We start from the raw sequence: 13,974 nt of genomic DNA, 5'->3' as shown, positions 1-13,974 counted from the left end.
AAACAAAAGCATTCACCTTATTGGAAGGATGCAAAACACTGATTAGTTCATCCTCAAAATGTTTAACAAGATCTCAGCAGGAGACAAAGAGAAGTCTAAAGAGAACAATCAAGCTCTTGGTAAAAAGGAGAATTCAGCTAGCCTCACAAAACTGCCACTAATGCACAAAGTTACAACAGCAGCAGTAATTATGGCCAGTGCTGTATCCTCATGTATGGGAACAAAATTTATAACTAAAATGTATCTATATCAGAGTCTTTTGTAGAAGTGAGATAATTCTGTAAAGAGGTCCTTGGCAGAACTATTCTTCCAAATGGCCATAGCCATTTCCGTTTTCGCCACACGTATTTCTTTCTCCTTTACTCCAGGTAGTAACGTAGAACAGGTGAGCAGTGTTTGGTATCAGTTAGGTTCAAGTCCTAGTTTTTCACTTACTCATTTTGCAAATCATTTTACGTCTGATCCTCAATTTCCTTCTCTCTAAAATGAGGGTAATAATTCCTACCTCCAGGAACCATTATGAGAATTAAATAGTACAATTTATGCAAAATGTCTGAGACTGAAAAGCTACCAAATAAATATAAAATGCATTTTCTACCTGGTATAGATAGACCTTTGTAGGTAATGAAGTAGCATCTGAAATACAAATTTTTAAAATCCTATTTGGCATCCAAAACTTATTAATATTGAAGGTGTTATTTTTCACATTGATGTATTATTCAAATGTTGAAAAAGGAAAACACTGCTGTCTTTAAACAGCATACATTTCACTTCAGGCTATCTGTTTATAACAATGAACTGGGAACATTATGCAGTAATGAGGCAGTTCTGAAATCAGCGTTGGAGGTTGTGAGAACCAGGAGGAAACGGAATGCCACAGCACCAGAGGTTATTGAGACTCGTGCCCAATGATTAGAGCACAACTCATATAAAATTAAAAGGAAGAGGAATTATTCTAGTACTAGCTATTTATGATAAAAATACACATGTGGCATCACCTCAAGCCAGTTTATAACAACTAAAATTCTATGAGATTTAGAAATCATTTTGATAGAATGAAATTATCAATACTAATAAAAGTATCTTATCTTTCAAAAGAATGAGAATGAGTCTGTCAAATAAAAGGTCAGTCCAGTTGCAGTTAAAGCAGAATGTGTTATTTTTGTTACAGCAATTTCAAGCAGTCCTTCAAAAATAGCACAGGCCCAAAGCTTCAGTACCAGTATGAAAATAAACCATGCTGCTAAAAGGTAAATATTTTTATCATCTCTAACAACTTTGTATTAAAACCATTGTGAAAATGCAGCTAGATTCTTTAAAAATCACTCTCAAACATATATATGCATTTGAATGATATGTAAATTATGTTACTCAGTTGGTTTTATACAATGCAGAGCAGAGCAGGGAAGAAAAAGACTTCACGCAAACAGTTGAACTGACAATGCATTTCTTTGGCTATAGCCAGTAAAAGATTTCAGCACAAACTTAAAGAAATGGTCTTTACATGCTTTAAAAGTAATAAAAATAACACCTTATGTTTACTTAACATTGAAAACATTTGAAGCCCCTCACTTAATCTTAACAATTCTATAGTATAGGTATTTTCAATATGTTTTACTGTTAAGACGACTAAGGCAAAAAGAGGCTAATCTATCCAAGATCACAATTGTAAGTGGAAAATCTGGATTTCATTGTCTGACTATGGATCCCACACTTTTATCTGTTACATTACGTTACTCCATCTCTGCTTCATATATTCCTAATCCAGTAATGGATAGCAATGTTGACTGGAGACAAGGGTGGGTGCTCAATCTACATGATCTCTTTCAGCCTCCATAGCCTAATGATCATGTGATCTTAGAAGTGGATCATTTCAGACACAGCCATACTGCTTCTGCAGGTGTTTGGGTGTCCCTGGTTTCCTCAGGGATAACTTTTTGCACTTCTTCCAAAACTAAATGTGAAACAGAAAAGAGAGCTACTTTCCTATGTACAGCTTCCCCACGTAGATGACAACCTCATAAGTCACCCAGAAGATAGATGTTCTGTCCTGGCATTAGAATTTTTTGCATAATTTGCTAAGCAGAACTGTCTGACAGTAGCCAAACATTAATATGCAAATTATATTACTATAGATTATGAGCAATGACATCGTTGTTAAAAGAACAGTGAGAAAGAAAGAAGAAAGATGAGATTAGAGTATATGAAAGTTTCTGAGTAATTGCTAATTCCAAAGCCATAAAAAGCAAAAGTCGTATAGGATGGCCTGGTTCAATATTGTAGGATAACAAAAGAAAGGAAAGGGAACTCAGGGTAAATTACTAATAGGCAAAAATGTAGATAACTAGAAGTGTGTGATACCACTTCTACGAGTCACTAACGGAGGAGACAGTGAGAGATGGCCTTTAATGAATGTATAAAATAAAGCAAATGCTTAAGATTTAAGGTCTGAAAAAGCAACTAATATGCTAGAATCATTCTAAATATGATTTAATAACACTGGGAAGGCGAACAAAGGCCAGTTATGAGATTATTTAAGCTTTTCAATTCCTGAGATGGTTGTTTTCTGAATTAACTTTATTCCACACCAATATTCAATGAAGGAGAAAAACAGAATATAGACTACTTATTATTGGTAGAGCAATTTCTCTGAAATAGTATCTCATAATTTATTAATGCGTAGCACTAAGTGCTAGAAGACGTGAATTTATGCTTTCAAAGTTCTGGAAAAAAAAAAAACTTCAACCAAGAAATATATGTCCAGCCAAATGATTTGATCAATTAAGTATGAAAGTAGAATAAAGATCTTTGTGGTTTGCAAGATCTCACTCACTTTATCTCCTGTGTACCCTTCTTTAGGAAGTTAACTTAAGGATGTAAGCCATAAAGAAAACATAAGATCCAAGAAACAGGGTGATGTCCAGGGAACATTGAAAGTAAGTCTCACAATGACAGCTTTGGAATGACCCCAGAGAGTAACAGAGCAGACTGGATCCAGTGGATACAGCATTCTAGGAGGCAGGTCATAAGAGGAAAAAAGGAACTGAATGGATTGAGAACTATGAAAAGGGTAAGAAAATGATAAAGTCTAATAGTGAAGTGTTTAAACAGATAATTCATTGGGATTTGAAGCTAGAATATTCTCCCCTGAGTGGCAGAGAAGTCCTATATAAAACCTATTGAGAAAGAAGTGTAACTTCCATAGACCCACAGAGAAGGAAATACATTACTAACGCACTGTGCCTAGCTCTGCAGACATATTATATTTATCTGGTCATTTTAGAGGGAATATTGTTTATGAGCTTAGAAGATTGAGAAGTACCAAGGTAAAAAGAAGTGGAAGAAAAACTGGGAGTTATAATGTGTTTGTCTTACAAAGTGGAGAGTTCAGAGGTACTGTTCATTGTCAATGAAATAAGAAATACAAATTTGATTATATTTTTGAAGTACCAAAGTTAACCTGTAGGGAAACAGACTACTGATATGATCATATGTAGAAAAAGAGGAACGGGGAAGTAAAGAGTAATATAAATAAATTCAGTCTTAACCTAGTATATCAAGAAGAAAATACAGTCAGGCGCAGTGGCTCACCCATGTAATCCCAGCACTTTGGGAGGCCAAAGCAGGCAGATCGTCTGAGATCAGGAGTTTGAGACCAGCCTGGCCAACTTGGCAAAATCCCATCTCTACTAATAATACAAAAATTAACTGGGCATGGTGGCATGCGCCTGTAGTCCCTACTAGGGAGGCTGAGGCAGGGAATTGCTTAAACCCGGGAGGCAGAGGTTGCAGTGAGCTGAGATTGCACCACCGCACTCCAGCCTGAGTGACAGAGAAAGACTTCATCTCAAAAAAAAAAAAAAGGAAATAGTATATAAAGGTGCTAAAGCAAGAAATAATGATATAAATTGATTAGAAATATAGATATAACAATGTCAGCTACTCAGGAGTCTGGGGCAGGAGAATTGCTTGAACCTGGGAGGCAGAAGTTGCAGTGAGCAGACATTGCGCCACTGAACTCCAGAGTGGGTGACAGATGGAGACTCCATCTAAAAAAAGAAAAAGAAAAGAAAAGAAAAAAGAAATATAGATATAACTACTGGAAGAATCAAAACAAAAACAGTTAAACATTGGTCACCTCTGGGGGTAGGGAAGGTTGTGGCTAAGGACTGCGGTTTTTTTATTATAAATTCTTCCATATTGTTTGACATTTTTAACAACATAAATTTGTTATTTAAATAAAATTGCATGTTTATCAATGCACAGAAAAATGAAAATATTCCTTAGAGTGTCTTCCTCACAAGTAATACAAAATGAATGTGTTTAACTGTTGCTGGGTATCGTCCTGACTACTAAAAGTGACAATGATTATACACAGGGAGCACAACCCAACCCCAAATAAGCTCTATTGCCACAAACTAGGCTGATTTATTTTATGAAAAAAATAGAAGCTACTCCAGTAAGTGTCAGGTAAATTGTCACAAGAATATTTTCTTTAATATGGCGTACAACTCAAATAAGAGAGCCAGAAAAAAAGATATTTTTTCCTTCTCCTATGGGAGTTTTTGTTGTTTTGAGAAACACGTACAGTGTTTTGGCCATACTGAGGTTCAGAAATAGCACTTGCATCTTCTACCCGAATATATTTATGGTAAAGATAATTATGCACCCCATGCACTGACGCACTCAATGCATCAGCAAATATGGCAAATCTCAAGACCGTCAGCGAAAGTCTCAACTTCTCGTAGTCTCAGCTGAATAACCTTCATGAGGTAGCATTTGGAAAAAGTTTTTTTTTTTTTTTTTTTAAGTGAAGAAAGCAAAATGCATCAAAGTCAAGACCTTGAATTGCACCTGGAAGCAAATTGTGGAACTAGAGGACAAAAATATAATGTTCCCCCTGTGGCTTATCCTATTAAGAAATAAGCCTTCACTCATTTTCTGAGTTGCATTTTCAAAAGCTGTTTCAAGTAGACTGCATTGCAGTAATATAGTTTTAAGAAAGCCTAGACGCAAAGTCCACATTGATATTATTTAGTAAATGATCTAAACAGTGCCATTTGGCTTTGGTGTACCTGACTTAAGCAAGAATGACCTAATAGGAAATCATTATCTGTCACTAAATTTGGGATGTTATGTGTCACCTAAAATTCATGCAGTTTTAAACAGATACATTTTGATAAAATATTGACAATAATAAATATTTCTGATACTTAACTATAAGCCAGCAGTGCTGATAAAGCAAACTGCCTAATGATATAAAAGCAGAAGCAGATCTGGCTCTTAGGCAAAATTGTGGAGCAAGTAGCCCTCAGCAACCCACCTCTTTTGGAGCTCCGCTCCTACGAGCACCCTGTAGACCAAGGCCTGCCCTCTACAATATCACCCAGGTACTATTTCTACCTTACCAAATACATCTCTCCTATATGTGATTCTGTCTTCTCCTTGGTCCAGTCAATAGAAGTATTAAGACCATATTGTGGGAATCTAAGTAATATAAGAAAATTATTTCAACAATAAAAGGTACATAAGGAGGAAGACTGAGTATCCATTTATGGACATATGTATGCAACACGCTTAAGAACTAACAGGAGTAAAACACGAAAGAGCTGGCCAGGTCAGCTGGGTCCGTAAGGGAATAACAGCAGTACACATTCTACTGGGAAAATAAACAAGGACAATAAAGAATGAGAGAAGCCTTAGGGCGACTCTGGAAATCATAGTCCAGTGAAGAGGGGTACTATCACTCCTATTTTCTAGAGGAAACGTATAGCATATCAAAATGCTTACTAAAGTTTAGTCAAACAGAAAACCCAAAAATCATTTTCTTTCCCTAAAATGACTTAATTTCTACATGCTCCACATTTTTAATAGATAATCAAGCTCCTTAACTCTGTCACACATACTTTCTATGCAGCCTAATATTAAATTCCCTCAGCTGATTATATTGTTTCACCAAATGCTTCCAGACACATGTATCATTATTTTTAAGTATGAATATAATGATTTCAGACTTTAACACTTTAGTTTAATCATGGGGTAATACAGTGTACAATGTAGAAGGGAAAAAATTTAGCATTTTATAATGTACTTATTCTGATGGGACCAACCACCTAGTGACAAATGAATCATATTATTGACTATGCACTACATTTTTATTGATTTGGTGAATGTATTGCTCAATAGTTAATAGTATGTCAGCCATTCATTTACAAATACATATTTCTAAGGCTGTCATGCCAAGATATAACATATTTCCTAGGAGCTGGTAGGAAATTTAGCCCAGATAATGCATAATTCTATAAAAACTGTTATTTTTTAACTCCATAATTGTTTGGACAAGTTATTTAGAGTAGTCCACACCAACGCTATCCTACTTAATACGCAGGGTATATATTTCTATTGTAATAGTTTGTTTTGCTGAGTTCTATAGTGCACAATGCAACCCAAAAAATCTGAGCTGGCCTTTTGTGGTTAGATTAATTGACAAAAGAGCACCTAAACAGCTGCTGTGTGGTGAGTTAACCATAAGCACATTGGACAAAATGGAAATGTAGGATACACTAAGCCTGAACAATGCCATTAACTACAGACTCCTAGGAAAGTAGAATGTTGGTTCAACCAACATTCAGAAAGTAACCAGGAATGGCAAGAGCTTTTTGAAAGCTAAAATGTTGGAGAGCTTGTGACTAAGACTCATAAATACAAACAGCTCCAGAAATGTAGTAGCCAAAATGAGAACTGTTGTCACAAGCTATTAAGAGCTATGTAGTAGAGAAAACTGCCACCCTAGCTAGACAGATGTGGAAAACAGTTCTCTAGAGTAAAGGTGGGGGCGGCGAGGGGAGAGAGAGAGAAATAGAGATGGATGGGATGTCTTTTATAGTAAAATAAAAATATTTTTATAAAAGAAATAGAGATGAGATAGAGATAGATAGAGAGATGAAGATGGAGATGGAGTTGAAGATGGAGATAAAAACAAAGAGAAAGAGAGAGAAACCAAAATACTTAAGGTTTGATAAATGTTCCTTTTTTTTTTTTTCTTTTTCTCTTTTTGAGAGGGAGTCTCGCTCTATCTCCCAGGCTGGAGTGCAGTGGCGTGATCTTGGCTCACTGCAAGCTCCGCCTCCAGGGTTCACGCCATTCTCCTGCCTCAGCCTCCCAAGTAGCTGGGACTACAGGTGCCCACCACCACACCCAGCTAATTTTTTTGTATTTTTTTAATAGAGATGGGGTTTCACCGTGTTAGCCAGGATGGTCTCGATCTCCTGACCTTGTGATCCACCTGCCTTGGCCTCCCAAAATGCTGAGATTACAGGCGTGAGCCACCACACCCCACCTAAATGCTCCTTTAAGAAGAGCCATTTTAATCTAAGCTATCACAAGCCCTAGATCTGATGGGTGGTAGAGTTTTCCATATTATAAGTCTATATGAATCAACACGACTATACTCATTTCTGAAATCCTTAGATGCAGATCTCATGGTGCTTAGAAGCAGGGGCTGTGATGTCAGGCTGCCCAGGCTTGAATGCTGCCTCTGTTACTTGCTGATGAATAAAGAGAAGTCAACTTTTCTAAACTGTTACTTTGTTTGCACAATCAGGACAATACTGGCAACTACCTCACAGAGGTGTAGTGAAGATTTACCTCTTCTTGGATGTCTAATGGGCATCTCAAATCCAAAATGTCCAAAACTGAATTCTTGATCTTCCTTTCCTGAACCTGTTTCTTCCACTGTCTTCCCAATGCTTTTCCCATGATTCAGGGCAAAGCCTTGCATCTCACCGACTCTTCTCTTTCAGACGCCATATCCTGTTGGCTCTATCTTCGAAATATAACCAGAATTCAACAACTTCTCACCACACTCCACCCCTACCCTGATCCAAGTACTATCATCCCTGCTTGGGCTATTTCAACAGCATCATACTTGACCTCCTCTTCTAACTCTTGCCCCCAGTCTATTCTCAACATAGTAGTTAGAGGAATCCTGTTAAAATGTCTTTTCTCAAATCATTCATTAACTTTGCATATTTCTCAGAATAAAAGCCCAAGTCTACAAAATCAGGCCCTTTATTAACTTTCTGACCTCATCTCTGGTTGTTCTGCTCCTGGTCATGAGTATCTCTGCTTCTGAAACAAACATGTAAAGCATGCTCCCGCCTCAGAGCCTTTGCACTTTTTCCCTCTTTCTGGGCCTTTCATCTTCCAGACATCCAGATGTCTTTACCACCGATTTCAGGTCTTTGCTCAAATATCACAGTCTCAGTGAGCCCTTCCCTGAATAACTTCTTAAAATGAAAGACCACCACATTTACACATCATACTCCTTTTCTTCTGTTTATGTCTTTATTTCTCCCCATAAAACTCACCACCATATAACACACTATATGTTTTCTTTACTAATTTTAATTGTGTCTTCTCCCCTTAAAATATAAATTCTCTGAGAGCAGAGCTACTTCTCTGTTTGATTCTTCATTGTATATTCCCCTGATCCTATTGTGTACCTACTCTGGGACATTACTGAGTTCAACAAGTTAATAAGTACAAAACACCTAAAAATGTGTGACACATACTAAGTGTACAATAAATGTTAGCTATTGTTTACTCGGGATCTTCATTTATGTAATTTCTCCTAGTTTTTAAGTCTTTCCAATATATACTGTGATTATAAATTGCATTAGCTTCAAAACAGTTTGTTTCTTAATGTTTCACTTTTGTCTTTTATATGAAATTAATCTAACATTAAAAACTCATGACTATAAAGCTCCAAAGACATTCTCTAAAGATGATCTGCTAAAAACCAGTTTTTAATAGCTTTTAAATAAATATTTTATACTCCTTAAACAGTCCATAAAAATAGTTTCTATATTTTTCCCAAGTAAATTTTGAGTAAGAATTATAAAAATTAGTGATATATAGTTTATATATAGTTCTATATTCATTTTTTATGATTTCTTAAAAGTTTCAAGCTAAATGAGTTTAAATAAATAGTTAAAATAATTTCACTCAAGCTCTGTGATTAGTAACTGAAATAGCACAGAAAAACAACTAACACACCAATATTTTTCTCTTGTTATTCTCTTTACTTTCTTAAATTCCAAAGATAGACAAACAGATGATTGATAGAGATAGATAAATGATAGATAGACAGATAGATATATAGACAGATAGACATAAAATAGAATAAATACTATTCAGTCTTATGAAAAGAAGGAAATCCTAATAAACCTAAAATACAGTGTGCTAAGTGAAATAAACCCAACATAGAAAGACAAATACTGTAACCTCATTTATATGTGGAATCTAAAACAGTCAAACTTGCAGAAACGGAGCATAGAGTGGTGGTTGCCCGGGGCTGTGGAGGCAGGTGCAGAGATGGGGAGATGTTGGTCAAAGGGTGCAAAGTTTCAGTTAGACAGGATAAACAAGTTCCAGAGCTTTACTGTACAACACAGTAAAACACAGTCAATAATAATGTATTGATACTAGAAAATTGCTGATATAGTAGATCTTAAATACTTTCACCACAAACAATATGTGAGGTGATAGATACATAATCAGTCTTGATTTAATCACTTTCAATGGGTATATGTATAAAATATCATGCTGTACACTGAAAATACATACAATTTTTATGTGTCACTTACAAAATCATCTGTATTGCTAAATTCAGCATTTTAAATATGAAAATATTAGCATACAAAATCTACCATATGTACTAAAATGGAACATATATTATAAATATTGAAATCAATAATAGTAATATGGATTAAAAGCTGGGATCTTTGAATTTTAAATGCTCATTATTAACCAAATAATTAAAATCCACAGTTTAAATTGCTGAAAGTAGAGGTTCCAGTCAAGAAATGAACTCTGAACTATGACCATTAATTAAACAGGAAAAAGAGTTATTTATAATCTGGGAAAATGTGCCATTTGGATGACTACAGAAGGCATTACAGAATTAAAGGAAATGCCTTTGACTAATCAGCTGAACTTGACCAGAATACATAAATTTACATCAGTTATCTGGGCATGGAGGCAAACATCTATAGTCCTAGCTACTTGGGAGACTGATGCAGCAGGATCGCTTAAGCTGAGGAATTCAAGGCTGCAGTGAGCTGTGATCACACGACTGTACTCTAGCCTGTGGGACAGAGCAAGACTTTGTCTCAATAAATAAATAAGTAAATAAATAAATAAAATGTAAGTCAGAAGCTTAGAATAAGTTCTAGGTCCCTAAACAAAACATTTCAAGAGGACTCTCATTCACTTCCCTACACTAATATATTCCTCTTCAGTATGAATTCTAAATGGATAGCCTTTTTACTTGAACCCAATGCATTTAAAAGATGCCTTTCCTACTAATTACACCTCTTGTAGGAGTCATATAAAAGATATTAAGATCTACGAATGTTTTTGAATTGATAATGAAAAAAGTTTTCTCAATAAATAAGGTTTAGAGAAGACAGAATATATAGAAGAACAAATCTGAAATGACTCTATAGATTTTCCTTTAACAAAAAGAGAGGATTTGAAGAAGACAAAATTCAACTATCTACACACACACACACACACACACACACACACACAAAAGTAGTCAGCCTATCTGAACCTGCCAACCAGGAGATTTTTTTAAAAGGTAATTCAGGAAGATAACACAAATGGTCAGCATTTAAGATCTCAGATCAAATTTTTGGATGTTTTTAATAATTCAGCATGTAAGGAGCAAGCATAGTATTTTGCATGCATATTTTTACTAGTTGAAAATTGTTAACTATCCAGTGAGCATGTCTCTGTGGAAGGACTCACACTCCATAAGCATCTATTGATAAAATACTAACAGCAGAGAGTCTTTTATTTAAGTACTTCTCAAAATAAAAAAAAAGACTACCTACAGCATATAATTAAAATATTATATTTTTAGCATCAAAAGATACAAATCTAGTTCCCAGATATAATATTAGTTACAAATAAACAAAAAATAAAAATAAAAAGGAAAACTTTAAGTTGTAGGATTTACAAACTTAGCCAAGAAGTAAAAGATGCAGCATTCTGAACAATGAGTTACCACGGGGTGAGCGTCTCCTATGACTAGCTCTGAAATGTGTGGATTGAGAGTCAGGTGCAAATATTTGTCTTTACTTAATGTTGTTTCAACCACAAGGTCCATAGCTGCCTGTTCATGGTAGAAAAATAAACTAAGTACCATATATAAACAAGTTTGTTAGCAGAAAGGGCCATAACACTCCAAAGTTAGTTCTTCTCAAGAATTCATAGGAACAAAACAGAACAATAAGTTAGGGCCCGGCGCAGTGGCCCATGCCTGTAATCTCAGCACTTTAGGGGTTGAGGAGGGTGGATCACTTGAGACCAGGAGTTCAAGACCAGCCTGGCCAACATGGCAAAACCCTGTCTCTGCTAAAAATACAAAAATTAGCCAGACATGGTGGCCACACCTGTAGTCCCAGCTACTCAGAAGGCTGAGGCAGAAGAATCAGTTGAACCTGGGAGGCAGAAGTTGCAGTGAGCTGAGATCGAGCCACTGCACTCCAACCTGAGCAACAGAGCAAGACTCTGTCTCAAAAAAAAAAAAAAAAAGAAAAAGAAAAAGAAAAGAAAAGAGGGCCCATATGTTTAGTATACTGCACAGAGATTTTTTTTAAAAATCAAAACCTACAAGATGGAATTAGTACCTGTGGGAGGAAAGATACTTTCTTTCTCAGATACCTACTAACCATAAAGCCTAGCTATAAACACATGTCAGAAAGTCAGAAATACTTTAAGGCAATCAAATTTTTAATCACAAATTATGTTACTCCATTTTGTCCATTTAAAAGGCAGGCAAGCCAGACCCTGAAGGCTGATGAAAATAGCCAAACTCAACATATAATGACATCAATGATTTAATCCTTTCATTACCAAAAGAATCAAAGACCATTCACATTAGTAGGCAAAATCTTAAAAAAGAAACTGGAGGGGGACCTCGCATTTATATTATACTATATGATCAAGCTGTTTCCAGAAACCAAAGCTCACTGTCTAAAAATTGAACATGGAGTCTGTTAAAATTGCTCCTTGTGTGTCTTGGTTGAAAGAAATGGTGGAGGTAACTAAATGAACCGGCTTATACTCAAAAGGCTTAAGCCATTATGGTCCACTGGCATAAAATATAAAAATGCCAAATAGTTAATGTCACTATTAGGACCAACAATTGTTGGTTAAAGCTGCATTGTCAGCAACAGAGAATGTAATTTTAGAAATATAATGAAAACTCTTCTATGATGATGCATAAAAATAATGTATATGGAGTGAGATGGTGTGGGAAAGGTGTACAGTATTCTAAAATAACATTTGATCCCAGGTAGTACTGTTTGAATATGTGTTCCCCCAAATCTCATGTTGCAATTTGATCCTCAGTGTTGGAGGTGGGGCCTAATGGGAGGTGTCTGGGTCATGGCTGTAGATCCTTCATGAATGACTTGGTGCTGTCATCACAGAAATGAGTGAATCTTCACTCTTAGTTCCTGTGAAAATTGTTTTTTAAAAGAGCCTAGTACCTGCCTCTCTCCTCTCTCTTGCTTCCTATTTCACCTTGTGATTTCTGAACACAGCAGCTCCTCTTTTCTTTCCATCGTGACTGGAGGCAGTCTGAGTCCCTCACCAGAAATAGAGGCTGATGCAATGCGTCTTGTATAGCCTGCGGTGGTAATTTAAAAATTACCCATCCTCGGGTGTTCCTTTATAGTAAATGCAAACAGACCAAGACATCCAGTTATATGCAAAAGGATACTGAGCATTCTCTTCCAGGCTTCAGGAGCCGCGGATTACAGTACAGACATGGTCAAGTCCAAGAACCACACCACACAAAACTGGTCCCGAATATGCCACAGAAATTGCCTCAAGAAACTCCAATCACAAAGATATGAATCTCTTAAGGGGTGGACCCCAAGTTCCTGAGGAACATGCGCTTTGCCAAGAAGCACAACAAGAAGGGCCTAAAGAAGATGCAGGCCAACAATGCCAAGGCCATGAGTGCACATGCCGAGGCTATCAAGGCCCTCGTAAAGCCCAAGGAGGTTAAGCCCGAGATCCCAAATGGTGTCAGCCACAAGCTCCATCAACTTGCCTACGTTGCCCACTCCAAGCTTGGGAAGCATGCTCGTGCCCACATTGCCAAAGGGCTCAGGCTGTGCTGGCCAGAGATGGCCAAGGCTAAGGATCAAACCAAGGCCCAGGCTGCAGCTCCAGCTTGAGTTCCAGCTCAGGCTCCCAAAGGTGCCCAGGCCACTACAAAGGGTTCAAAGTAGAGATCTCCATCTGCCAATACGAGGACAGAAGGACTGGTGTGACCCGCCCTGCACTGCTGTCTGCAGAGGGCTGGTGTCCTCCTGTGCTATTTGTACAAATAAACCTGAGGCAGGATTTGTTATAAAAAAAAAAAAAAAAAAAAAAAAAGCGTATTGCCACATTGCCTGTTGAGATCTGACAAATTATTCTTGGCCACGATGTATTAAAAAGTAACACTCCTCCCCTATCCCCCCCCCCCAAAAAAAAGTACGGATTTTTAAAGTCTGAAGGTATCAAGGAAATGTTCTAATTTAGCCTCTTATTTAAATGAAGCCTTTCACTACAGTGATTTTCTAAGTTTATAATTTAGAAAACAGAGTCCTCTGCCATCATTTCCTTTTCTCTACAATTTATCTGGTAAGGAATCTGGCCTCTTCATTATTCATTATTGCATGAGCTGGACTCGGTAGCAATCAGGAAACAGCTTCATTTTTCTCCCATCACTGCATTCAAACATTCTGTCAGGTCTCTCCTCCTCTAGCCTTGACAGTGTCTCTTTCAGATTTCTTTTCATGATAACAATTTTGTCATCCAGTATTAAAAAGTTCAGTCTTACCTAACTCAAAGCATTAATCTAATACTTGATTTGGAGCGTCCCCTCCTGTCAGCTGAGGAATGACTCCA

At 36.7% G+C, this 13,974-nt stretch overlaps 1 protein-coding gene and 1 pseudogene across 11 annotated transcripts in view; one reads left to right on the top strand and one right to left on the bottom strand.

Moving 5' to 3' along the window:
• The window catches only part of SLC44A5 (solute carrier family 44 member 5), a 550,857-nt gene that overhangs the window by 367,430 nt on the left and 169,453 nt on the right, over positions 1-13,974 (bottom strand). The window lies entirely within an intron of this gene.
• On the top strand, positions 9,629-13,728 carry LOC140709366 (large ribosomal subunit protein eL29 pseudogene; annotated as a pseudogene).

The sequence above is a fragment of the Chlorocebus sabaeus genome, chromosome 20 (assembly GCF_047675955.1).
Source record: "Chlorocebus sabaeus isolate Y175 chromosome 20, mChlSab1.0.hap1, whole genome shotgun sequence".
Lineage (NCBI taxonomy): Eukaryota > Metazoa > Chordata > Mammalia > Primates > Cercopithecidae > Chlorocebus > Chlorocebus sabaeus.
The sequence above is the reverse complement of the archived record's forward strand: the minus strand, read 5'-3'. Positions and strand labels throughout refer to the sequence as shown.